We start from the raw sequence: 24,275 nt of genomic DNA on the forward strand, positions 1-24,275 counted from the left end.
CTTCCACTTGAGTATCCTTCCAAACACATTCATTACAGCAATCCTGGGAGGGAGCAGAGAGAGAGAATCATCACAGAGGCCAACATGATGTGGTGGGTAGCATGGCAGGTGGGTCGGGAAGGTGGATAGAGTAGCAAGTGGGTCGGGGAGGTGGATAGAATGGCAGGTGGGTTGGGAGGGTGTATAGAATGGCAGGTGGGTCAGGGAGGTGGATAGAGTAGCAAGTGGGTCGGGGAGGTGGATAGAATGGCAGGGGGGTCGGGGAGGTGGATACAGTGGCAGGTGGGTCGGGGAGGTGGATAGAATGACAGGTGGGTCGGGGAGGTGGATAGAGTAGCAAGTGGGTCGGGGAGGTGGATAGAATGGCAGGGGGGTCGGGGAGGTGGATACAGTGGCAGGTGGGTCGGGGAGGTGGATAGAATGACAGGTGGGTTGGGGAGGTGGATAGAATGACAGGTGGGTCGGGGAGGTGGATAGAGTGACAGGTGGGTCGGGGAGGTGGATAGAGTGACAGGTGGGTCAGGGAGGTGGATAGAGTGACAGGTGGGTCGGGGAGGTGGATAGAATGACAGGGGGGTCGGGGAGGTGGATAGAATGACAGGTGGGTCGGGGAGGTGGATAGAATGACAGGGGGGTCGGGGAGGTGGATAGAATGACAGGTGGGTCGGGGAGGTGGATAGAATTGCAGGGGGGCCAGGGAGGTGGATAGAATGACAGGGGGGTCGGGGAGGTGGATAGAATGACAGGGGGGTTGGGGAGGTGGATAGAATGACAGGGGGGTCGGGGAGGTGGATAGAATGACAGGGGGGTCGGGGAGGTGGATAGAATGGCAGGTGGGTCGGGGAGGTGGATAGAATGACAGGTGGGTCGGGGAGGTGGATACAGTGACAGGTGGGTCATTGAGGGGTTAGGGCTCCACGTTAGTGGGTGAGGGAGTAAGGAGCAGTTTGGTCAGGGGGTAGTCAGGTAGCTGGTGGAGGGGGGGATGGAGGGGTGTGTGTGGTCAGTGTGTGTAATTATGCATAGTTACCTAGGTATTAGAGAAAGCTCTGCTAATATTTCTTGGGGAACGGTCCGGGTTACTGAGCTAGACACTCTGAAGTCTCTGACTCAATAAAGTCAGTCTTGGAGAATGGAGATGGGATTTTCCCAGCCACGCTTGCCCCCAAAACAGGAAAACCCCGCCCGAGGTCAACTTTGCATGGTCCTGTCCTGCCGGCTATGACTTTGGTGGCGGGTGGTATGGGAAAACCCTGCCCTGGGGAGTTTATGTTGGTGGGGAATTGCCAATTGGAAGTTCAAACTTTTCGGGCAATTTCCATGTAATGAGCACTTTGGGACTTCCAAGGAATCCTGCAACACATCTTGAGGAGTATGTCCAACCAGAGAATGAAGGCTCTGGGCTGTGATATGATATCTGATTTATACAAAATCATTTTTCAAAAAGATGGTAAAGGTACAAATGAGCTGGTGTTGCTGTTATATTCCCACGAGCTGTAGTGTTTTTTAAGATTGCTGAGAAATGACTTTATACCCATTGTATTTCATAGAACATAGAACATCGAACATTACAGTGCAGTACAGGCCCTTCGGCCCTCGATGTTGCGCTGACCAGTGGAACCAATCTAATGACCCTCTAACCTAAACTATTCCAATGTTATCCATATGCCTATCCACAGACCATTTGAACGCCCTTAAAGTTGGCGAGTCCACAACTGCTGCAGGCAGGGCATTCCACGCCCTTACTACCCTCTGAGTAAAGAACCTACCTCTGACATCCATCCTATAACTACCACCCCTTAATTTAAAGCTATGTCCCCTCGTGTTAGCCATCACCATCCGAGGGAAAAGGCTCTCACTGTCCACCCTATCCAATCCTTTGATCATCTTGTATGCCTCAATTAGGTCACCTCGTAACCTTCTTCTCTCTAATGAAAATAACCTCAAGTCCCTCAGCTTTTCCTCATAAGACCTTCCCACCATACCAGGCAACATCCTGGTAAACCCTTTCCAATGCCTCCACACCTTTCTTATAATGCGGCAACCAGGACTGTATGCCACACCAGAGTTTTGTACATTTGTAACATGACCTCACGGCTCCAAAATTCAATCCCTCTAACAATAAAAGCTATCACACCGTATGCCTTCTTAACAACCTTATCAACCTGGGTGCCAACTTTCAGGGAGCTATGCACATGTACCCCGAGATCTCTCTGCTCATCAACGCTATTAAGAGTCCTTCCATTAGCCCTATATTCTGTACTGTTGCTCTTACCAAAGTGAATCACCTCACACTTTTCCGTATTAAACTCCATTTGCCACCTCTCGGCCCAGCTCTGCAGCTTATCTACGTCCCTCTGCAAACTGTAACATCCATCCTCACTGTCTACAACTCCTCCAACTTTGGTGTCATCAGCAAATTTACTAATCCATCCTCCTACACCCTCATCTAGGTCATTTATAAAAATGACAAACAGCAGTGGCCCCAAAACAGTTCCTTGTGGTACACCACTTGTAACTGAACTCCAGGTTGAATATTTCCCATCAACCAGCACCCTCTGTCTTCTATCAGCTAGCCAATTCCTGATCCAAACTGCTAAATCACCCTCAGTCCCATGCATCTGCATTTTCTGCCGTAGCCTACCATGGGGAACCTTATCAAACGCTTTGCTAAAATCCATATACACCACGTCAACTGCCTTACCCTTATCCATCTCTTTGGTCACCTTTTCAAAAAACTCGATAAAGTTTGTGACGCACGACCTACCCTTCACAAAACCGTGTTGACTATCCCTAATCAATTTACTTCCCTCTAGATGATTATAAATCCTATCCCTTATAATTCTTTCCAAAACTTTGCCCACAACAGAAGTAAGGCTCACCGGTCTATAATTCCCAGCATGGTCTCTAATCCCCTTTTTGAACAAGGGGACAACATTTGCTATCCTCCAGTCTTCTGGCACTATACCTGAAGCCAATGACGACATGAAGATCAAAGCCAAAGGCTCTGCAATCTCCTCCCTAGCCTCCCAGAGAATCCTAGGGTAAATCCCATCCGGCCCAGGGGACTTATCTATTTTCATACTCTCAAGAATTGCTAACACCTCCTCCTTATGTACCTCAATCCCTTCTAGTCTACTACCTGGTATCGCAGTATTCTCCTCAACTACACTGACTTTTTCCTGCGTGAATACTGACGAAAAATACTCATTCAGTGCCTCCTATCTGTTCAGGCTCCATGCACAATTTCCCACTGCTGTCTCTGACTGGCCCTAATCTTGCCCTAACCAGTCTTTTATTCTTGACACACCTGTAGAAAGCTTTAGGATTTTCCTTGATCCTATCCGCCAAAGTCTTCTCATGTCCTCTTCTAGCTCTTCTTAACTCTCTCTTTAGCTCCTTCCTGGCTAATTTATAACTCTCCAGTGCCCTAACTGAGCCTTCACGTCTCATCTTTACATAAGCCTCCTTCTTCCTCTTCACCAGAGATTCAACTTCCTTAGTACACCACGGTTCCCTCGCTCGACCACTTCCTCCCTGCCTGACAGGTACATATTTATCAAGGACTCGCAGTAGCTGCTCCTTGAATAAGCTCCAGTTTCAGATGTTCCCAGCCCCTGCAATTTCCTACTCCACCCTATGTATCCTAAATCTCTCCTAATAGCCTCATAATTATCTTTGCCCCAGCTATAACTTCTGCCCTTTGTCACTCTGTTTTCCAGCTCTGGCTGGCAGGACATAAATTTACAAAATCAGGAATAAAGACTGAAAGGCAAGAGAGAAATCCTTTCCAATCAGGAAGTTTGAAAGGTGATCAGGCTTTGAAAAGAGGGAAAACAGCAAATCTAAAGTATCATGAATTATTAGAGTGACAGTGTTTAGGTAAGATAATGCTGAGAGGGAAAAGTTACTTTTTAAAACAAAAATGGTGTCATTACACAAAGACAAGTTGAACAGGGTCACGTTGTTATGTATGGAAGAGAACTGAAGTCCCTGTTCCTTTTTCCTTACCATCCATATTCAGTGTGCTTTCGGAAAGAAAGGTGCATGAGGGTGTGAACCCCTCTGTGTGTGGTCAATTTTTAAAATATCAGCAGCAAGCTTTCATGAATTCATAAGAGGATTCATAGAAAGAGGTCACCTGGCCCATCGAGTCTGCACCAACCACAATCCCACCCAGGCCCTACCCCCTTATCCTGACACATTTACCCGCTAATCCCTCTAGCCTATGCATCTCAGGACACTAAGGGGCAATTTTTAGCATGCCCAATCAACCTAACCCACACATCTTTGGACTGTGGGAGGAAACTGGAACACCTGAAGGAAACCCAGGCAGGCATGAGGAGAATGTGCAAACTCCACACAGGCAGTGACCTAAGCCTGGAATTGAACCCAGGTCCCTCGAGCTGTGAAGCAGCAGTGTTAACCGGAGACATTGAAATAGTATACGTAAAGACACAAATATTTGGTCCAGGTTACAAGTTGGCCACTACAGTATCACACTGCAGTACCGTGCAAATAGATAAAGATCACTTTGAATTAACATCCATACATGTCAAACTTGATGAAGCAATGACATTCGTGAGCCAGAAAGCTATCGATGGAAGACCTAAATTTGTCACAGATAATTTGGACTCTAAATTCACGGAATTGTTTTCCAAAGGCACCAGTGTGATGCTTCACCCACAACTAAGCATGTTGTAAATGTGGTTATTGTGAGTTAAATTAATTTAGCCTCAATCTATATGGGGGGGGGGGGGGGGGGGGAGTGGGAGAATTAATCTCAGCTATAATACCCTCCAAGGTTGACTCACTATTGCTCACTGTCAAGACTCATGCAAATAATGGCCACTTGACTGAGGTGCAGGAAGGCACCTAGTGTCCTCTGAATTGACAGGAAGGAGGAAAATGAATTAAATCAGTCTCCCATGTGTAAAGCTAATCAGGAAAGCAATAGCAGGAGCTGCCCTACCAACCTTCAATTGGAGAAAGAATCTTGACCCCACTGTTGGCATTTTTGAGCAGCTATCGTTTAAAAATAAATACATTATAAAATTTCCCTCTCACACTGATGACTTTCACATTTTAAAGTGACATTTCAAGCCTTTCAGATGGCTGGATCCATGTTTAATTGGCTATTACAACAACTTTTTATCACATCTCCCACCCGCTTCAAACGTTTTCGAGAATAGTTCTACGAGAAACGCATAGTTTTTTTTTGCTTTCCAAATCCCCGCCCCCCACTTCTCCCTTTGTTGCTCTGTTCTGAAGTTAAACCTTCCCCGAAACGAGAAGTGATTTGGTTACAGTCTGGCTCTGAAAACTCCCATCATTTGCTGACTTTAATTACACTCATTTCTGTACCTGCATTGCCACTTGCAGAATGATAGTGTGTGTACAATGCTGCAGAAGCAATCTTCAGAAATACATGGAGAAGCAGTTTCTCAAGTAAGTACATGCCCAGTGTTTCAATCCGAATCGCTGTCCTTTGCCAAGATGCTACTGCTGTTCGTCCAGACTGCGAACGGTGCTGATAAAAGTGGCCTATTTTCAATTTCTGCTAGCCAGATGTGCTGTTTCAAAAGAAAGCAATATTGGCTATGTCAAATTAGAATATTAGCTCACCGATGTATTTGGGATAGCTTGTATCTAATGTGTAGCGGATCTCTGCATTTATAAACTTCCCTTCACTGTTGCTTTGTCCATCCAATTTCTCTTTGATCTCTCGTCTGCGGGTTTTCGTTTTTTTGTTTAATTGCTGCTCGTAAGTCATCGCTGAATGCCATTTTAAAGGGCGGGCATTGAACATTTATTCTGCCTCGCCTCCATTCAATAAAGAAACATATATTGGGAATCAACATAATGTCATTATTTTTTGTATATTTAATATAAGGGGATTTTTTTAAAACTTTATTCCAATCCAATCAAGTCAATATTTAATATAAGGGAAATAGATGAAAATGAGGTTACTGCCCTTGACTGTTCGCCCCCAGGCTGGAGTTTGCAGTCTCTTATAGTAACTCCTGCGCTGTTGTCCAGGCTTGTATTCTGACCTCGTATAGCTTATATGGTCACAGGCTTACCTTCCCCGCTTTGTGCACAGCAGCCGAAACCTCCAGCGCCAACCCATTAACAAATTGTACATCTTATAAAGACAGGTTGTATCCAGTATCTCTGTGGGACAACAATACAATCCAAAATTTAGGAACTTGCAGTTTAATTCTTTACATTGAATAAAATCCAATCATTTATTCAACCTTATGTTCGACTTCATTCCCAAATATTAGTAGCTGCTGAAGTGCAGTAACATGAAAGCTCAGGTAAGGTTATAATACAGTGAAAACAGGGCAAACCCTCCTTTATCTGCATTATCAGGCGACCATTGGTAAAGGCAGGAACACACACAGCATTTAAGAAGCATTTAAATGAGCACTTGAAATGCCATAGCATACAAGGCCATGGGCCAAGTGCTGGAAAATAGGATGAGATGGCCAGTGCAGATATGATGGGCTGAAGGGCCTCTTTCTGAGCTGTAACTCCAAGGAGCAAACTTGCCCATTCTGTCCACCACGGGAATCGTGGCAAGCGAAGATTGGACCATGCAAAGGGCGGTTGACCTCGGGTGGGATTTTCTGATAGCTGGAAAATCCCACTCTATGACTCTATGACCACTGGGTTTGAAAGAGGTGAAACTGTATTTGCAATATCTGAGTATTTTGCTGAGGAAAATAAAGTTTTTTTTCTGTAAATCTAATGCGGCTTGTTTGTGAATGCATGCTTATATTTAGGCTATATTGAAAATGCTGGATATGAAATTAAATTCAGTAACATTCAGGAACTAAAATGTCTGCTGGAGATATACGGGGAGACAGAGCATGGCACACATTGATTTGACACCGGTACTGCCATTTTGGAATATCATATTCTGATCGATGCCACTCTTTTGAAGCTTTCACATAGCTGGACATGTATTAAACAGCATGAAGGATGTAGATTTCCCCACTGGTGCTGTTTAAACTTGAAATGATTGTGCAAGCCTTTTGTACTTCAAAAATTGTGTCAAGTTGCGGGAATTGATGTGGTAGTTGTTGAAAGTCATTGTTCTGACTTTAGGCTTCTGCACAAACAAATTGCCCTCAAACATGGTGCACTTCTCAGCCTTCCCTTTGGAATACATTATGACCAGGAGAATGGATGGAGGCCACACAGACTAGGACAAGCTGCTGAAAGGGGGAGGAGAGAAGCGGCCATACCCACACAGAGTGCTCAGGGAGCAGTTCTTCTATCTGAACCTTAACAGGAACACTGAGCAGAATCACACTCTGTGCACAGAGGATAGGCTGTGGCAAGAAAACCGGCGTGCAGTTCTCCAACTGCAGAGCTGATGCTTCTCTCCAGGTTCTCTAGGACTTTGTACTCAAAAAATCTGGGGGCTTGGTGTTTGCTGCCACACTGGAGGGACAGGGCCTGATAGAACCAGCGATGCCGGCTCACCGAATCTGGGGCAGAGTTTTTAAATGGCACCCTGATCCTGATCTGTGTTTAAACAATATTCAATACCCTCCCTTCAGAAGTAATGGGGTAACCATCCCTACTCCTCACAAGCATTGAGGCAACTCCCTCCACATGTATCGGGCAAATTTCCCACACATTAGGGGAAGCCTCCCCCTCCTCCACAATGGCTATCTCCAGAGAAGAGGGCCTGCCCCTGGCACTGGGTCCTGGCACTGCTGCACTTGCTCCCTCTCTAGGGACTATGCTTATCTTTGCACCGTTAGCAGGTTCCCCTTGACTGCTTCATGTTTTTGAATACCTATTGTAAACCTCGCTGATGCGACATCACGTTGGCAAGGCAGGAATTTTTTTTGTAGGGAGGAGCTATTGGTGGGGAAGGCCTTCAAGTGTAGGTAAATTTATTTAAATGGATCTAAATGAGATTCCCATCCAGAACGTTTTGTCACCAACAATGGCCAGGGAAAATCAGAGAGCAAGATCTGGCTGCTGAGATTCTGGTTCCCGAGGTCTTGCTTAATTTTTCACCAGTGTCGCCATTTTCGCCCATGGAGAACGCTGACAGAAAATCCCCCCTCTCCCAATGTGCGAGGCATCTGCATTTCAGTAAAATGCCCCCATTAAAATCTGCTACCTGCTGTAGCCACCTCTGCAACCTCGGAGCAGGGCAAGCAGCATTGCCAGTTACCGTGCATCTAACGGTGACAGTGAGCATTTACAAGTCTGGTTCCATCCAAGCTGGAAGTACTAATAACGTCTCAGTTTGCTGTCCACTTATGTAACGTTTGTCACTGAGACTTATACCAAAAGAGAACTAATTTGACAGAGGCAAGCAGGTGGACCTAGCACCAGGATTTGCTAGGATTTAAGGATTCTCCATGGTGTCGGGTATCATTGACTGCACTCACATTGTTTAGTGGATTTTCCATGTCAACTTTGCCATGTAGTGGAATCAGTAGTTTTTCTATTCCGTCAGTGAGCAGCTGGTGTGCAATCATACACAGCATGTCATGAAAGTTGGTGCCTATTATGCTGGCAGCACTCATGACACCTTCATTGGCCTTCTACTGTATCACATGCATTTGAACCACTGATACAAACTACACAGTGGCTACAGGACAAGGGCTTTGCATTGCTGCCACGGTCCATGACTCTGGTTTGCAAAGAACTCAAACCTAGGCAGCATGGTGTGCTAATGCCATGTCAAGTGTGAGCCATGCTTCCACAAGAAAGGTGAGAGAGAACCACCATCAGTGTGTCTAAGCAGTAAATCCTTTGCTTTAACCGCCCTGAAGGAATGCAGCACACAGTTAACGAGGTGTGGTGGTCTGCTGCAAGATGCCCAACCTTGCCATCATCATGAGGGCACAGAGCCCACCACCAGTTACTAGGTGAGCAGCTGAGGAGCAGGAATGAGGGTGGGTGGTGGTGGGTGGGGGTTGGGGGGGAGGAGGCAGTACCCTAGGCAGTGTGTTTCTGCTCTATGCAGGACTAGAGCGTGATGTCAGTAAATACAATGTAAATCCCTCAGGCAGCTACAGGAACACTCTACTTTTCACCTGTTGCTGACTATCACATTGTCCTGGTACCCATAGTGCAAAAATAAAAACCAACGCAAAATAAACATTGCAAACAAAGTTTATAGATGAAATTATACCAAATTGGAAACAAAGTTAATTTACTGCCTGTTTTCCATGTTTCATGTTCCTTTGTCTGGTCTGTTGCTCCTGCAAGGTGTCTCCTCAGTGCCTGCAGCATGGTTCATGGAAAGCTGTTCTCTTTCTGTGAGGAGATGGCTGACTTAGGAGGATGACCTCAAGCAGTTCAAAGTCCAGAAGGCCTGGCTTCAGACTGGCACCATCTCGGCATGGGCAGCTGCAGTCTGACAGGCAGCAGTAAGGTAGAATGGCAGGGTGAGAGGACAGACGCTGTCATCCAACATGTCGGTGTGCCATGGATCCACTGCCAGTCCCTGGCATGGTTGGAGAACAAATTGCTGGACTGCTGTGATGCCCAGCAAGGCAAAGAGCATTTCCAAACTGTGTGCAAAATCTTGTGCCAAGCTGGTGCCCGTGACTCCTTCAAAATCCTTGGTGTTGAACTTTCTGACAGGCTTCCAAATGTGCCAAACATTTTGTTGTGAACAAATTAGTTTTTTGCTGTATACCATTAGCTTTTTGCTGTATACTGCCCCAGCTAATAAATCAGAAGCCAATTGTGTGATAAACGGGCAGTGGAATGAAAGAAGAGAGTTAGCATGAAGATGTAATCATCTTCAACATTTTCAGACCTGCCGTTGACACAGACTTAATAATGATGGCCAGCACTAGCTCCTCCATGGGATTAAGACATTCAGATGTCCCCTGTGGTTAACTGCTACTGAGACTGGCCATGTGTCACCTCATCCTGGAAGAGGGAAATTTGTCAGTGAGTTTCGTGCAATATGTTTGGGTGATACAGTTGTCATGTTTGAGCAGCAGTGTGTCCAAGCTGTGAAATGTGGCTCCGAGGATTGAAGCGAGTTATATGTGTGAGGGTGATGTCAACATAACATAAGAACATAAGAAATAGGAGCAGGAGTAGGCCATCTGGCCCTTTGAGCCTGCCCCGCCATTCAATAAGATCATGGCTGATCTGTCGTGGCTCAGTTCCACATTCCCGCCCTCTCCCCATAACCCTTAATCCCCTCTCTTATCAAAAACCCATCAACCCGCGCCTTAAAAATATTTAGCGAGGTAGCCTCCACCACTTCAATGGGCAGAGAATTCCAGAGATTCACCACCCTTTGAGTGAAGAAGTTCCTCCTCAACTCCGTTCTAAACTGCCCCCCCTTTATCTTGAGGCTGTGCCCCCTAGTCCTACTGTCCTTTCTGAGCGGGAAGAGCCTCTCCACCTCTATCCTATCCATCCCATTCATCATCTTATATGTCTCAATGAGATCTCCCCTCATTCTTCTAAACTCTAACGAGTACAAGCCTAGTTTATTCAGCCTCTCCTCATAGCTCAACCCCCTCAACTCCGGCATCAGCCTAGTAAACCTCCTCTGCACTCCCTCCAAGGCCAAAATATCCTTGCGTAAGTACGGCGCCCAAAACTGCACACAGTACTCCAGCTGCGGCCTCACCAATGCCCTATATAGCCACAGCAAGACCTCCCTACTTTTATATTCAATCCCCCTCGCTATGAAGGCCAGCATCCCATTCGCCTTCCTGACCACCTGCTGCACCTGCAAGCTGGGTTTTTGCGACTCATGCACAAGGACCCCGAGGTCCCTCTGCACCGTCGCCTGCATATAAATGTTGGGCGTGAACTAGCTGGCCATTCATGCCATGCGCCCACTGCTGCAAAGTCTGAGAATTTGGTGCCCAGCAAGATCTTCATTCACTGCAGCGGGATGGGAAAATCCCTGTCACGGGCGAGATTGGAGAATCCGGCCTATTGTGTGAAACCTGCATCTTGTAGATGGTTCGCACTGCTGCTATAGTGCCTCAGTGGTGGAGAGAGTGAATGTATGTGGATGGGGTGCCAATGAAGCTGGCTGCTTTGTCCTGGATGGCATCAAGCTTGTTGGGTGTTATTGGAGCTGCACTTATCCAAGTATAATAGTGCCCAATATGTGATTCGTCAGAAGAAAGTTTTGCGAAGAATTACAAAAATCATCAGCCATGATCTTATTGATTGGCAGAACATGCCCGAGGGGGCAGATGACCTACTCCTGCTCCTAGTTCTTATGTTTTTATGTCCAACTGTCTCCTTATGTCAATCTCCGACTCCATTCCCAATGTTCTGACTCTTCCCCGCTGCCCTCCACACAGCCCCCTCCCCCTACCATGATGTTGGAACCCCCACTCCCCCATCCCATTCACTTATTTTGGACACTTACCTTCTCCTTGGTGTGTTATTTTCAATGGGACCTTTAAACCTTTACAGCTGCTAGTTCCGTAAAATAGGGGGCACGTCTCCTTTGCTCCACTTTTTTTTACACTTCGACATTGGAGTTGGGAACCTATTGCGCTGTCTGAACCTCACCTGGTCAGAGTCAGGAAGGTTGGGCGAGACGGGTATTTTTTAGAATTTTGGCGCAGATATATCGGTATAGATTGGCAATCCAACACTTGTTTGTTACTCCAAGGATGTTATGGCCCATAATGTCATTTTGCAAATTCTTCCCTGAACAAAAAGAAACAAACTCCACTGTAAACGTGCTTTATTCAATTATTTTATTGTCTTTTCTTCAAAGTTTAAATTAAATTCGAATTGTTTGAAAAGCTTTTAGCAATTTGCAAGATATTTCTCACCTAAAATTTTTTGGTACCGTCAGGAATTTAAGGCTACATGAGTTAAAGAGACACCGGGCCCTATCTTACTATTTGATTTTAAGTGCTGGTGGACTTGAAACGGGTGTATTTCAGGTCCGATTTCTAGATCCATTCTCAGGTGCCCCCATACGCACCCTGCCTGAAACAATACCAGAAATTCCAAATCACAGTGTAGAAGCCTGTGGGTGTAGCTTAATGTGCCCAAAATCCTGCAACTCTGATTAGCGCCTCCAACTGCGCATGCACAGAAAAAAAATGACAGAATGCTGCTCCCTTGCCACATCCCTCTTGAGCCAAATGATGTCTCCCCAGGCCCTCACAGAAATTGCCCCACCCCTCCAACATTACTGACCCCTGATCTCCCCATCCCCTCACCCAGACCGATCATGGGGCCCTACCCCTACACCCCTTTGATCACAGGCAGAGTTCCAGTGGACTCCCCTCCTGCCCCCTCCACCGATCTCAGGCAGTGTGGCAGCAGAACTGCCCTCTCCCCTCCCATTGATCATAGGCAGAGTGGTAGTGGACCCCCCCTTCCCTCTCCCACTAATCTCAAGCAGAGAGCCGTCAGACGCTAGGCACCTACCTCTTCACTAACTGGAGCGCCCGAGTCGGTCTTTTGTGGAGCATGTCCGTTTTGCTCCGATTCCGGATGGGTGAATGTGGTGTTAAAGGGGGAAGTGCCAATAAAGTTGGGCGTGCAGCCCATTAAGTCAATTTAAATGCATGCAAATGCATTTAAATGCATGCAAATGCATTTAAATGGCTGTCGCACCTGTTTTGGGCATGGTCCTGATCGCGACCATTTTCGGGCCTTGGTAAAGGGGGAACTGGCACAGAGGCAGGTGTGGATCGTGCTACTTGCCTCATGTCCGATTTTACCAAGTTTTTGTGCCCAAAAATGGACACAATGCAATGGTAAAATTGGCCCCGCCATCTTCTTAAAAAGGCAACATTACAGCCCAACAGACTAATTGTAACAAAGGAACGGAATATTTCTCATATCTCTTCTCTTTACCTTTATTCTTCTTTAGAGCAATTTTCAAGCTATGTTTGCAACTTAACAAGATTTAAACAAAAAAGTTTGTAAAATACATCTTCAATTTGAATTTTAGCAGTTCTTCTTTAACTCCAGTACAAATGTTCTAAAAAGGTCAAGTTTCTGCCAAACATCCTCAAACATCCTCTACATCCTGCAAAACAATATGTTGAGCTGTTTTTCAACCAGACAAGTACATTTTAATTCACACCAGCTTTAACAATGCCTTGTTGGTGTTTACAATGTTAGATAGGCATCAGGAGCACTTGAATTTCCTTTTCGGCTTTTACAAATGTGGTTCGGCTTAAGGGGTAATGATTTTCCCAATTTGGTAACAGTGGGGACGGATTAGTCCCCAGTCTGTCCTCTGTCCTTCAGGATCGTTGCTCATTGATGGTTGGCTAACTTCTGCTGCCCTGCCCTGTGGCTCTCCAGCTAGGTGAGGCATCTCTCTCACTGTCTCTTTGTCTGTTTTGGAACTTTCCTGGACCCTGGTTAACTATGAAAAGAAAAAGTTTATCAACCCAATCATTGAAACAGTCACTTCATCTTTTTTAAATTCTGTGGGTCCTTCCTTGACCTTTTAGTTCTACTGGTCTGGTTTTGGCCCTTTTAACTGTCTTGGTTTCCATCACAACCCCTTTTACCTGGGCTGACCTGCTCACACCCTCTTTTGACACAAATGGTTTTTCCTGACCGACTTCATCTCTCACAGGTCACAGAGTGTAGTCTGGTTTGTTTCTTGTATAATGTGCAAGAAATTTTATCTTAATCCCAGTGTAACTGGCTGTGTAAAAAAACACTCTACCGACAGCTGCCGCTTTCTTTTGCAACCTATTGACCTGCTCCTTTAACTCCTTGTACTTTATATTCAGCTGGAAAGCAAACACACGTGCACCATTGGCCAAATAATTCCAGCCCTTAGTGAGTGGAATTTTACTGCCCAGTAATGGCAAGGCGGGTCTGGAAAATGCAACAAACTATTCATAAGTCCATTGACATTGGCGGGACTGGAAAATCCCACTTGTGGGAGAAGCCACAAAATTCAGCCCAGTCTTTTAGCCCAATCATAGAAAACCTACCAAAGGTACCCTTGTAATCTCCGTCACATTCTTCCACAGCTTTGAGGACATTTCTCACTCCTGGCGAGCATCTTTTCTCAGATAGACACTTTCAATCATTCCCTAGCATATGGTGGTGCCATTGTGACTTCTGGCTTATGCTTAATAACCACTCCATACGCATTTAACTGTAGTCTGCAGCATCTCAGATTTCAAGCCAATAATACCTCAACTGTAGATTTGGGTTTAGGAGCCACAGATTTGGATTTAGAAACCACAGATATCTAAGATAGGCAGTCTCATATTGGTAAGTAATTTTAAGGCAGCTTATTAAGTCTATTAAAAGCAATGTCTAGATGTGATACATTAGCTGCATGGATAGGACAAAAATACAATCAATGACTGGAAAAACATGCAGTCTGTGACAGTTAAGAATAATTCACTGATCCCAGAGGATGGATCAACGATTGTCAAAGAATGATCTCAGTAACTTTTGATGACAGCTTTCAGCTCTCTAACTGAAACAATGTGGAATTCTTTGCTGTATTTCCTCCATCCTCCCAATCTATTTCCCATTTGAAGGCGGCAGCTATCTATCAAAGACTGTCCCCGTCTCCGAGCACGTGTTAATATACATTGGGCAGCATTTTTCTGATCTGCTCCCTGCCCACCCACCACTCCCTCCCATTGGATGTTTTGTGGCAGCAAAGGTGGCCTGTCATTAGTTGGCAATGGGATCTTCAAGGCTTCTAGTCCCGCCGCTGTCAACAGGATTTCCCCATTGTTCCCAACTTTTGCTGCCGGGAACCCACCGTGGGGCTTGCTATTGGCAGGACTGAACAATTCTGCTGGCGGGAATGGTCAGGAAATCCCGCTCTTTACTTCTAGGGAGTGATATGTTACCCTATGTCAATCACTCGTTTGAAGCTTCCTATCCAATGGGTATAGGACAGGTTCCCAAACTGCCAGGATGGTCACCTCCCCTGCCTTCGTCCTTCACTTAGGTCAAGGCCATTTTTTAGTTTATCTCATGCTGAGGGTCATTTGATAACCATTTCCAGCCACTCGTATAGATAAAATGGTACACAAGGCTTCAGAAGATTTCTTATTATGAATTCAGGAATGTGTTCATCTTTGTTTTGCCTCAGTCCCTGGCTGCTAAGAACATTTTTTTTCTGAAGAGAGACAGAAACAGAACACTAGCCCAAATTGTCATCCCCTGTTATCTAACCAGTGCAAAATAGAATATAAGTACTGGGAATTTTACATGTGAACCATGAAATACTGACCCGTATTGGTCAATAGTTTCACCATGGAATCATGGGAATTTATGACACAGAGGAGGCCATTCAGCCCATCATCCCCATGTCAGTTGACAAAGAGCTATTCACCTTAGCCCCACTTCCAGTCCTTAATCCGTAGAGCTTGGAGTAGACATTGCACCAAATACATATTCAAACACCTTTTAAATGTGATTCAATGTTTCTGCTTGTTCTACTCTTTCGGATAGTGAGTTTTTCATCCCCAATATCCTCCTCAATTTCCCTCATATCCTGCTACCAATTAAATTTGTGTGGGTTTCCTCTGGGTGCTAAGGTTTCCTTCCACAGCCCAAAAGGCAGGCAGGTTAGATGCATTGGCCGTGCTAAATTCCCTCTCAGTGCACCCGAACAGGTGACTTGAAGATTTTCAAAGTAACTTCATTGCAATGTTAATGTAAGCCTACTTATGACACCAATAAAATTTTAAAAAAAGTATTCCATTACAATCCTGAGTTGTGCCTTGTAAATGGTGGACAGGCTTTGGGGAGTCAGAGTTGAATTAATCACCACGGTATTTCTAGTCTTGACCTACTGTTGTAGCCACAGTATTTATGTGGCTGATCCAATTAAATTTCTGGTCAATCTGCAGGATGTTGATAGTGGAAGATTAAATGATGATAATGTCATTGAATGTCAAAAGGATATGTTTCAATTCTCACTTGTTGGAAATAACTGGCGCTAGTGGTGTACAAATATCACGTGGCACTAGTCAACCCAGACCTGAATATTGTCTTGGTCTTTCTGCATATGGCATTATCTGAGGAGTTGTGAATGGGGCTGAAAACATTACAATGATATGTGAACATTCACACTTCTGGGCTGGAATATTCTGCTCTAGAGTCTAGGTTTAGTGGTAGGAGCAGAAGTAGGAATGATTTCCACAGGGGATTGGAATAGCTGATCATGCATTAGCATACAATATTTAGCTCATTATGGTGGCATTCACAAGGCGTTCGGTGAATCTCATGATGGGGACAGGTGATAGGCCATCATTCCAACCTTTATCTCATGGGGTCAAACTGCCCAGCACCATTTTTGATGGGTATCCAGACAGACATTCACTTACTGCTTACCTGAAGCACTGGATTATCGGCCCACAATTTGTTTCTTTTATTCATTCAGGAGATTTGGGTGTTGCTGGCTGGGCCAGTATTCATATCTCGTCTTTAATGGCAATTGAACTGAGTAGCTTGTTCAGCATTTCAGAGGGCACTTGAGTCAACCATATTGCTGTGGGTCTGGAGTCACATGTAGGCCAGACCAGGTGAGGGCAGCAGATTTCCATTGCTAAGGGGCATTACTGAATCAGATGGGTTTTTATGACGATTAGCAATAGTTTGATGGTCACCATTAGATTTTTAATTCCAGATTTTTATTGAATTCGAATTTTGCCATCAGCCATGGTGGGATTTGAACCTGGGTCCCCGGAGTAGTACCCGGGGCCTCCGGGTTACTATTCCAGTGCCAATGCCACTATGACATCACCTTCCAGAGCAGACAACATGTGGCCCTGAAATTTAGCAACGCCTCCCTTGAGACTCTCCTTTAGGATATCCGGAAAGCCGGGCCGTACTGTTTCTCTGTGGTGACAGCAGGAGCCTCTTCCGTCTGGCCACAGTGGCCTAGGTGAAGGTTACAATGGAGGTTAGTGCCCATGGAGCCCACTAAGGAACTGCCCAGCAGCGGAGGAAGAGGATGAACTCCCTTCTGTGCTCTCCCAGGGTAAGTGCACTGTCTACTCACTGCAACCTTACGTATAAGATGGGCATCAGGCAGTCCTAGGTGTGCAAGTGCACATTGATATCAGAGAGGAGTTTGGGTTGCAGGGCTCAGTAGCAGATGGGATAAGTGCACTAACTGTGTGCCAAGCGCTTCATGCTCCCATTGTTTTATTTTTGCAGGACATCTAGCTTCTTAATAACTTACTGGGGAGAGCTTAGCAGCTGGCATGGGCATGCATGCTCCTGATTTGCTCATGGAATCATTGGCATCACAATTCTGTCTGTCTTCAGGACAAAAACAATTACGATAAGAGGTTATGGGCCAAGACTGGAGGTGACATTCTGGGTGTTTGAGTCCTCACCCCTTTTGAGAGATAGCTGCCTGGATAGCCAGAGAGGAGCAGGACTGTACCTGTGCTGAAGGAAAGATAGGACTGCCCCAGGAACCCAGCAGTACATTCCATTGAACTACACCCAAATTGAGTTATTCCAATTCCAGTTGCCTCTAGTCTGCAGTTTCAGTTGTACCCACAGAATAATATATTGGTTTAATTAAGGAGCATACTTAGCCATTCATTAAATCTTTCTTTTCTTGACTCCAGATCCAGAAAGAAAAGCAGAGGCCCATAATGCAGACCAGCAAAGCTCCATCTGCAAACCCACCTCTGAGTGGGATGTCTCATAAACTTCAGAAGATGTACCATCAGGGCATTCACCCACACCCCTCCACCACTGGAGATGCAGTCTCCTTGGTGGTTGCACATTCTAGAGTAGGCTCAGGTTCACAGTCTGGTGAAAATGTCACAGACACAGGTCCACAGCTGGTGGAAGAAGTGACAGCTGAGGTATCAGACACTTGGAGGCCTTCTGGGGACTAGGATCCTGCTGAGTTCCAGGGAGTCAGGGAGGTGCTATCAGCTGCTGTTGTTCTAGTGTCAGATGTGGTGGATACCACAAATGCTGCAGGAGAGTTAAAACTGTTATGTGAGCCACAAGGAACATTGCAGATGTAGTTCCAGGGATGGTAGAGTGAAGCTGTGCATTGTCTTCTTAACAGGAGAAAACCAGAGGCTTCCCTAAATGTTAGGCGAATAATATGGTGGGCATATGAATCTTAAATGAACTTCCTTGATAATCTAACATTTTGAGCTAACATGCAGATGAAGGCAGCAAGTAAAGAGGCAATGGCCAAGTTAGACTTGAAAGAGGAATTGAGTGCAGGACAAAAGAGCTGTGTATGAAGTTGACTGAAGCCTTTGTCAGGCCTCACATGGAGGTATGTCTGGCTTACTTATCTCCTTATCAAGGGTGGCAGTAGACCATTCATTAACAGTTTTCAACCAAAGCACATCGGACAGAATTGAAGGACTGGGGCTTTCGTGTACAGGTTAGAGATGATTGGGCTTGTGTGCTGGATTATTTTAGAATCATAGAACCATAGAATCATAGAACCTTACAGTGCAGAAAGAGGCCCTTTGGCCCATCGAGTCTGCACCGAACACAATCCCACTCAGGCCCTACCCCCATATCCCGACAGAGGGATTAGTGGGTATAATATTGGCATAAAGTCCAAAGATGTGTGGGTTAGGTTGATTGGTCATGCGAAGAAATTGTCCCTTAGTGTCCAGGGATGCATAAATTAGAGGGGTTAGTGAGTATAATATAACTTGCGCATCCCTGGACACTAAGGGACAATTTCTTCGCATGACCAATCAACCTACACATCTTTGGATTTTATGCCAAGGATTGTGAGACTACCCAGGTTACTCAGCCAGCCAAATTGCAAGTGAGGCGTATTCTTTGAGTGAACTCCAAATTACCCTCAAAACCTTTGGCATGATAAAGGTGTTGAGGGAAATGGGTTTACTATGGGCAAGTGGCAACTGGGGCATATGATCTTCCATGATCATCTGCATTGAAGAGTGACTTTGAGGGGCCAAATGGTGTTCTCTTGCTGCTCCTCCCTATGCAGCCATCTACCTGTTTCTGCTTGAAAGAGCAGTGGTTCTATGAAAGAGCTCCCTGAAGATCTAGCTCCCATTGAGAACAGGTGTGAAGGTGACATGAGTGCACCTTTGCTGAGGTTAGATTTGATAATGCTTCAAGTTGCCATGGATATGGACTTGAAAAAAAATCTCAATTCTACTTGCAGGTGTCAAGGTCATGGGAAAACGGAGTGCTAGATAGGTTCTACTGAATGCATTTCATACCAGGGCTTTAGATATTAACAGTTTGGCACATGCAAAGGATCTGACACCAGCAGTGCATTGCAGATATTAAGCAGTGCAATTTATTCCAGCAATCACTAGTCAGAGTACATTCGAGCAAAGTATAATTTCTGTTGGCGACACAGTGGCACAATGTTTAACCCTGCTGTTTCCCAGTATCAGGGACCCAGGTTTGATTCCCGGCTTGGGTGACTGTATGGGCGGAGTCTGCACGTTTCCTCCATGTCTGTGTGGGTTTTCTCGGGGTGCTCCGGTTTCCTCCCACAGGCCAAAAGATGTGCTGGTTAGGTGCATTGGCTGTGCTAAATTCTCCCTTAGTGTATCCAAACAGGCGTCGGAGTGTGACGACTGGGGGATTTTTGCAGTAACTTCATTGCAATGTTAATGTAAGCCTACTTGTGACACCAATATAAATAAACAAAAATGAAGCTGGAGCCTTCCAGCCAGCAGAGGATAGAAAATCAAATAGTAAAGGAAAATCTCGGCAGCTTGCTCTCCCTGGATCTAAGTCCAACCGATTTATTTGATAGTAAACTATCAAATAAATCGGTTGGACTTAAACCTGGTGTTGTCAGACTTTTTACTGTGTTTACCCCAGTCCAACGCCAGCATATCCACATCATGACTCCCTGGATCTATCAGCTATCATATTGTCACAGGCCTCTCTACTGTGTCATCCCCTTTCTACCTATGGCTTTGTGGCAACCTGGCCTTCGTCATCACTTTTCCTGTCACTGTCCTCAATGCTGGATAAGATATCTCAACTCTTCATGTCTGCGTCAGTCATGACACCGTCGCTTTGTGGTGCAAAGTTGTGCAAGAGGCAGCAGACGTTGATGACCTGGGACATCCTCTGTGATGAGTATTGGAAAGCCCTCAACTTTAGGAGACCTATGGTATGCTCAAACTGGTGGAGGCATACGTGGCATTATAACTCTGCTCAGCAGAACTCTGCAGACAGGTGTTGCCAGCCAGGTTCTCTCAGAGCAGCCCTGCTCCCCAAGGGGCCAGCCCTGCAAATGACAACCTCCTTCAAAACCCTGCAGCAGCGGGTAGTGGTTCAGATTGTAGGCATTGTGAGAGCTCCCTGGGAATCGAGCACAAGCACGCAAGATTTATCTTGTGTGATCACATATCAGAGATATTGAAGCCTGGAATCCATTCCTATTGTTGAATGTAACTGGCTGTTGCCAAGGAGCTTTCAGTGCTGTGTGCTTGCAGTCAATGGCCTCTTACACATGTAGGAAATCTGTGATTGCCGCAAAACTCTTGCATCCTGGATTTCGGGAACCAGGTGGAACGACAGCTGTCCTGAGCAGGGCACCTATTACTTCCCAGATGCGTCTGTAGATTGCTGACTGGGAGATGCTGCATCCTTTAAGATCCCTTAAAGGAGCCATTGGCAAAGCAGCTTAAGGGAGCAAATACCTTTAATATCACTGGCATGGTATATCTCCCAAGTCCTTGCGGCTGCGCATCCTTATGGTGAAGCTGGGACATTCTGAGATGTATCCAGCATTGCTTTTTGTAGATAGCTGCATCACCTTCTATATACCCTTGGTTGTGCCAATTTTACTATTACAGTGCCTCCGCTTGCTGGCATCCAAACATTCTTGCTCTTGCTGCTCAGACCATTGCTCCTCCTGGCCCTGTGCCAATCTGTGCTGGCCCCTCCCCATCCTCCATCTGGCTGAGAATCAGTAAAAGGGCAAAGTTACCTGTATCACCTATGCTTCAGCAGATGCTTTAAACAATTGCAGTATTCAATTGAAAGAGCATATTCCATTCAGGGTTGCCTCCATCACAGGAGCCACCAAGTCAGTGCCTGGCTTCTGTCTAGACATGGCATCCCCATACCACCTCTTCAGGTGAAGGGCATCCTGGAGGGGCAGGGATGAGTGTTCCTCCTGTCCATGCATGATTGTGTGGAGACATTGCTCTTTGACCAGAATGCTGAGGCCATGTTCGAGAAGCCTCCCTGTCATATCTTTTTCTGCATAACCCTTGAGACTCTGTAGAGAGACCATTGCCTTGATAACAGAGAAAGGCTTACCACATGACCAGTGTGATGCATGACTATTCACTGGGGAGGATGGAGATTTGCTGATGTTCGCCAGTCATGTCTGCTGGAGACATCCATCTCCCCCATCCCCGTCTCTGACAGCAGCAGATGTCAAATAGCACAGAATGAATGGCAGCTCCATAACTTGCTGGGATCTCAGTGTTAGGAAAATCATTAGACGAGAACAAATCTCCAACAGTGTGGGTTTCACCATAGCGAGGAGAATATAACTGAGCTGGGTTCATATCCAGTTGCTTCGTTATTACTAGGATGTCCATTCAGTCAGCCATTTGTGCCAACCTTGAACACTACTTACCTGAAAAGACCTTTCTCCCACTTTGAGGGTAGCAACAGTGTTGCATAGCTAGGAATCCCAAAATGGTGTATATGATATCGAGACTTGCTCCACCACCTTCTACACTCCCTGTCACCCACCAAGTCTCCCCTCCCAGTCATCTCATAACCCTTGACTCACCCAATATAACAATTTCTCTGTCCTCTTTCACCCTTGAGTCTTCCCCAAAACACCTCTAACCATCACCCTTCATTTACCTTCTCCCCTTCTTAGCATCCATGTGACCGTCCCCATGTCCATCCTGATCCTGAACCCTCCCATTAGCCCAGCCATCCCTTTTGTCTGTGAATGCCACCACCCCTCCAACCCCCAGGCCCAGTTTCCTCCAAAAAAGCCTTGAAGCCTTTGGTGACCCAGATATCACCCTGGACCTGTAACCTGACCCCACCCTGTTCCTTGCTCAGATTCTGACTGCTCTGTCTGTTGCCCAGTACTTTCGGTTTACCCCTGGACCACACCATAGACAGCACTGTCCTTCCTCCAGCACATTTCTCTTCCACCGTTCTTCCTCAGAAATGCCCTCCACCACCTAGTCACAGGACTGCCCTCCAGCCCCCACCCCTGATCCAACAAGCAAGGTCAATGTCTCCACTGCTCATCCTTGCACTCTCCCCATTCCCTTGCTGCCCATTGTTGCTTCACCGCGCCAGGGACCTGGGGTCATTTTCTGTGTGCAGTTTGCACTTCCTCCTCGTGTCTGCGTGGGCTTCCTCTGGGTGCTCCCATTTCCTCCCACATTCCCAAGATGTGTGGATTAGGTTGATTGGCCATGGTAAAATGTCCCTTGGTGTTAGAGGGAACTAGCAGGGTAAATATGGGGGTGGGGAGTGATGGGGATAGGGCCTGGGTGGGACATTATAGGTGCAGGCTTGATGGGCCAAATGGCCTCCTTATACACTGTAGAGATTCTAAAAAATATGCTGCAGAACCCCTTTCAAATCTCATACATCATTCTCCTTTTGAATATATCGAACCGGTACTTTGAATAACATCCAACCAAAATCTCTGTGCCTATCTCCATGTTCAAAGCTGTCAAAGATTGAGACAAAATCATTTGATCATTTGTCTGCATTACAACAGCTAGCTCTCCTGCAGAAAGTTTGAATGCAAAACTGCAATCGTAACCATTTTCTGTAGTCCGTTCACATTTCAGTTTAGTTGAAGATGAGGCACTATTACATCCTGAAAAGGGAAAAAAGCTATTAATGTGATTCAGTCCTTTGTTATTCTGTTGAATAGAGATGGGCTGTGTCTACGATTTTTTTTGTTTGCATCAATTTTCAGATCTCCCTATGCAGCATAGCAAATATCCTCACGGCTGTCCTTGGGATTATACATTAGCAAGCAAACAGCAGAGTGTAAACACTGGCACGCTTTGTCTGCATGCAGATTTTTAGGCTTCACATGCAGTATTTTGCAGTGGCTTTGCTAGGCAGTCCCCACATTAAGCTCCCATCCTGGGTTCCAGACACAAACATTAGGCTTTTAGTGCTGTAAAGGAAATTTACCCAATTTATTTTACTCTGTCTGCAATTTTCTTGTCTATTTCCTCTCTGCAACCCCCACTAAAACCTTACCACTACCCTAATCACCTCGTAACTGGAACTGATGATTCATGGGTATCCATTATTATACAAAGAACATCCTGCAAGCCATTTTCTCGGCTGCTTCAAGTTATTGCTGGTTTGGTACAACTGCTTTTTCTGGTGATATAATTAAAGAAATTTCTGTGTACTTGGGCTGCTTGGAGAGTTGAACAGCAACAATGACAGGGACCATGCATGAAGTCAGACCTCCTCTTCTCAAGCACACAAGGTATGGAACAGTGTATGGCACTTTAAAGCCTGCTGTTTTGGAAACATTTTTCTCCTGCAATTTGCAGAACATATATTTTAAAATATAGATGTCCTGGAGAAGGAATTGTGACATTGTTTGTGGGTTATGAACAGATTGCAAATACTCCTAGATATTGCAGAAGGTGTGATAAGTAAACTGCATTTTATCTTTTAATATGTTTAAACAAACAATGCTTCCCTATAAAACTTATTTTTTCAATTGCCCTCAAGGACGGTAAAGTTCATTTTCAAAGGGGACATAACATGGGCAGAATAGGTTTAGTTATCTGCTTTATGCTCAGTATGACTTTCCTTCCTGTTGACCTCAATGCACAAGAAATTAATGTCAGGTTTGCATCTCCTACATATCAGAATATGCGTGTGTAAACAGCGTTTTGCTGTGGTATACCACACACATTGTGAAGAAGTATGTAATATATGCTATCACAGTAGAAATGGCTGGTGCTGTTTAATATCAAAAAAGAGGTAATGTTGCAAACACTCTGCAGATCAGGCAGCACTGGGAGGAGGGAAATAAAAACACAGCATTCCAGGTGTGGGCCCATCCTCAAAACCTTTGCCCCTATATTTGTAGGTAACCACATGCCTTGTGGAATTCTGTAAAATCTTTCTGTGTGAGTTAATCACATCAAAGCAATGTGAGCAACCCATTCTAAAGCGAATGTTTTAATAATATCCCAATTAACCCATTGACTGCTGGAAAATTCCATTGACTGCTGGAAAAACTGGTTGTTCATTTCAGTGTTACATTGGACATACTGTTAAGGATTTATAGCAGTCAGGAATGGTTTGATTCTTTT

The 24,275-nt window shown here is 45.5% G+C and overlaps 1 protein-coding gene across 3 annotated transcripts in view; it reads left to right on the forward strand.

Annotated features, from left to right (window-relative positions):
- The window catches only part of LOC145340907 (beta-galactoside alpha-2,6-sialyltransferase 1-like), a 149,014-nt gene that overhangs the window by 26,806 nt on the left and 97,933 nt on the right, over window positions 1-24,275 (forward strand). The window contains exon 1 of one of the 3 annotated variants that reach the window (XM_080185468.1): window positions 5,292-5,448. The exons of the other annotated variants lie outside the window; for them this stretch is intronic. The gene's annotated coding sequence lies outside the window, so the exon portion shown is untranslated. Of the gene's footprint in view, window positions 1-5,291; window positions 5,449-24,275 lie in introns of those variants that run through there. 3 annotated transcript variants of the gene reach the window in all.

Source organism: Carcharhinus amblyrhynchos, chromosome 3, assembly GCF_965287045.1.
Source record: "Carcharhinus amblyrhynchos chromosome 3, sCarAmb.v2.hapA, whole genome shotgun sequence".
Lineage (NCBI taxonomy): Eukaryota > Metazoa > Chordata > Chondrichthyes > Carcharhiniformes > Carcharhinidae > Carcharhinus > Carcharhinus amblyrhynchos.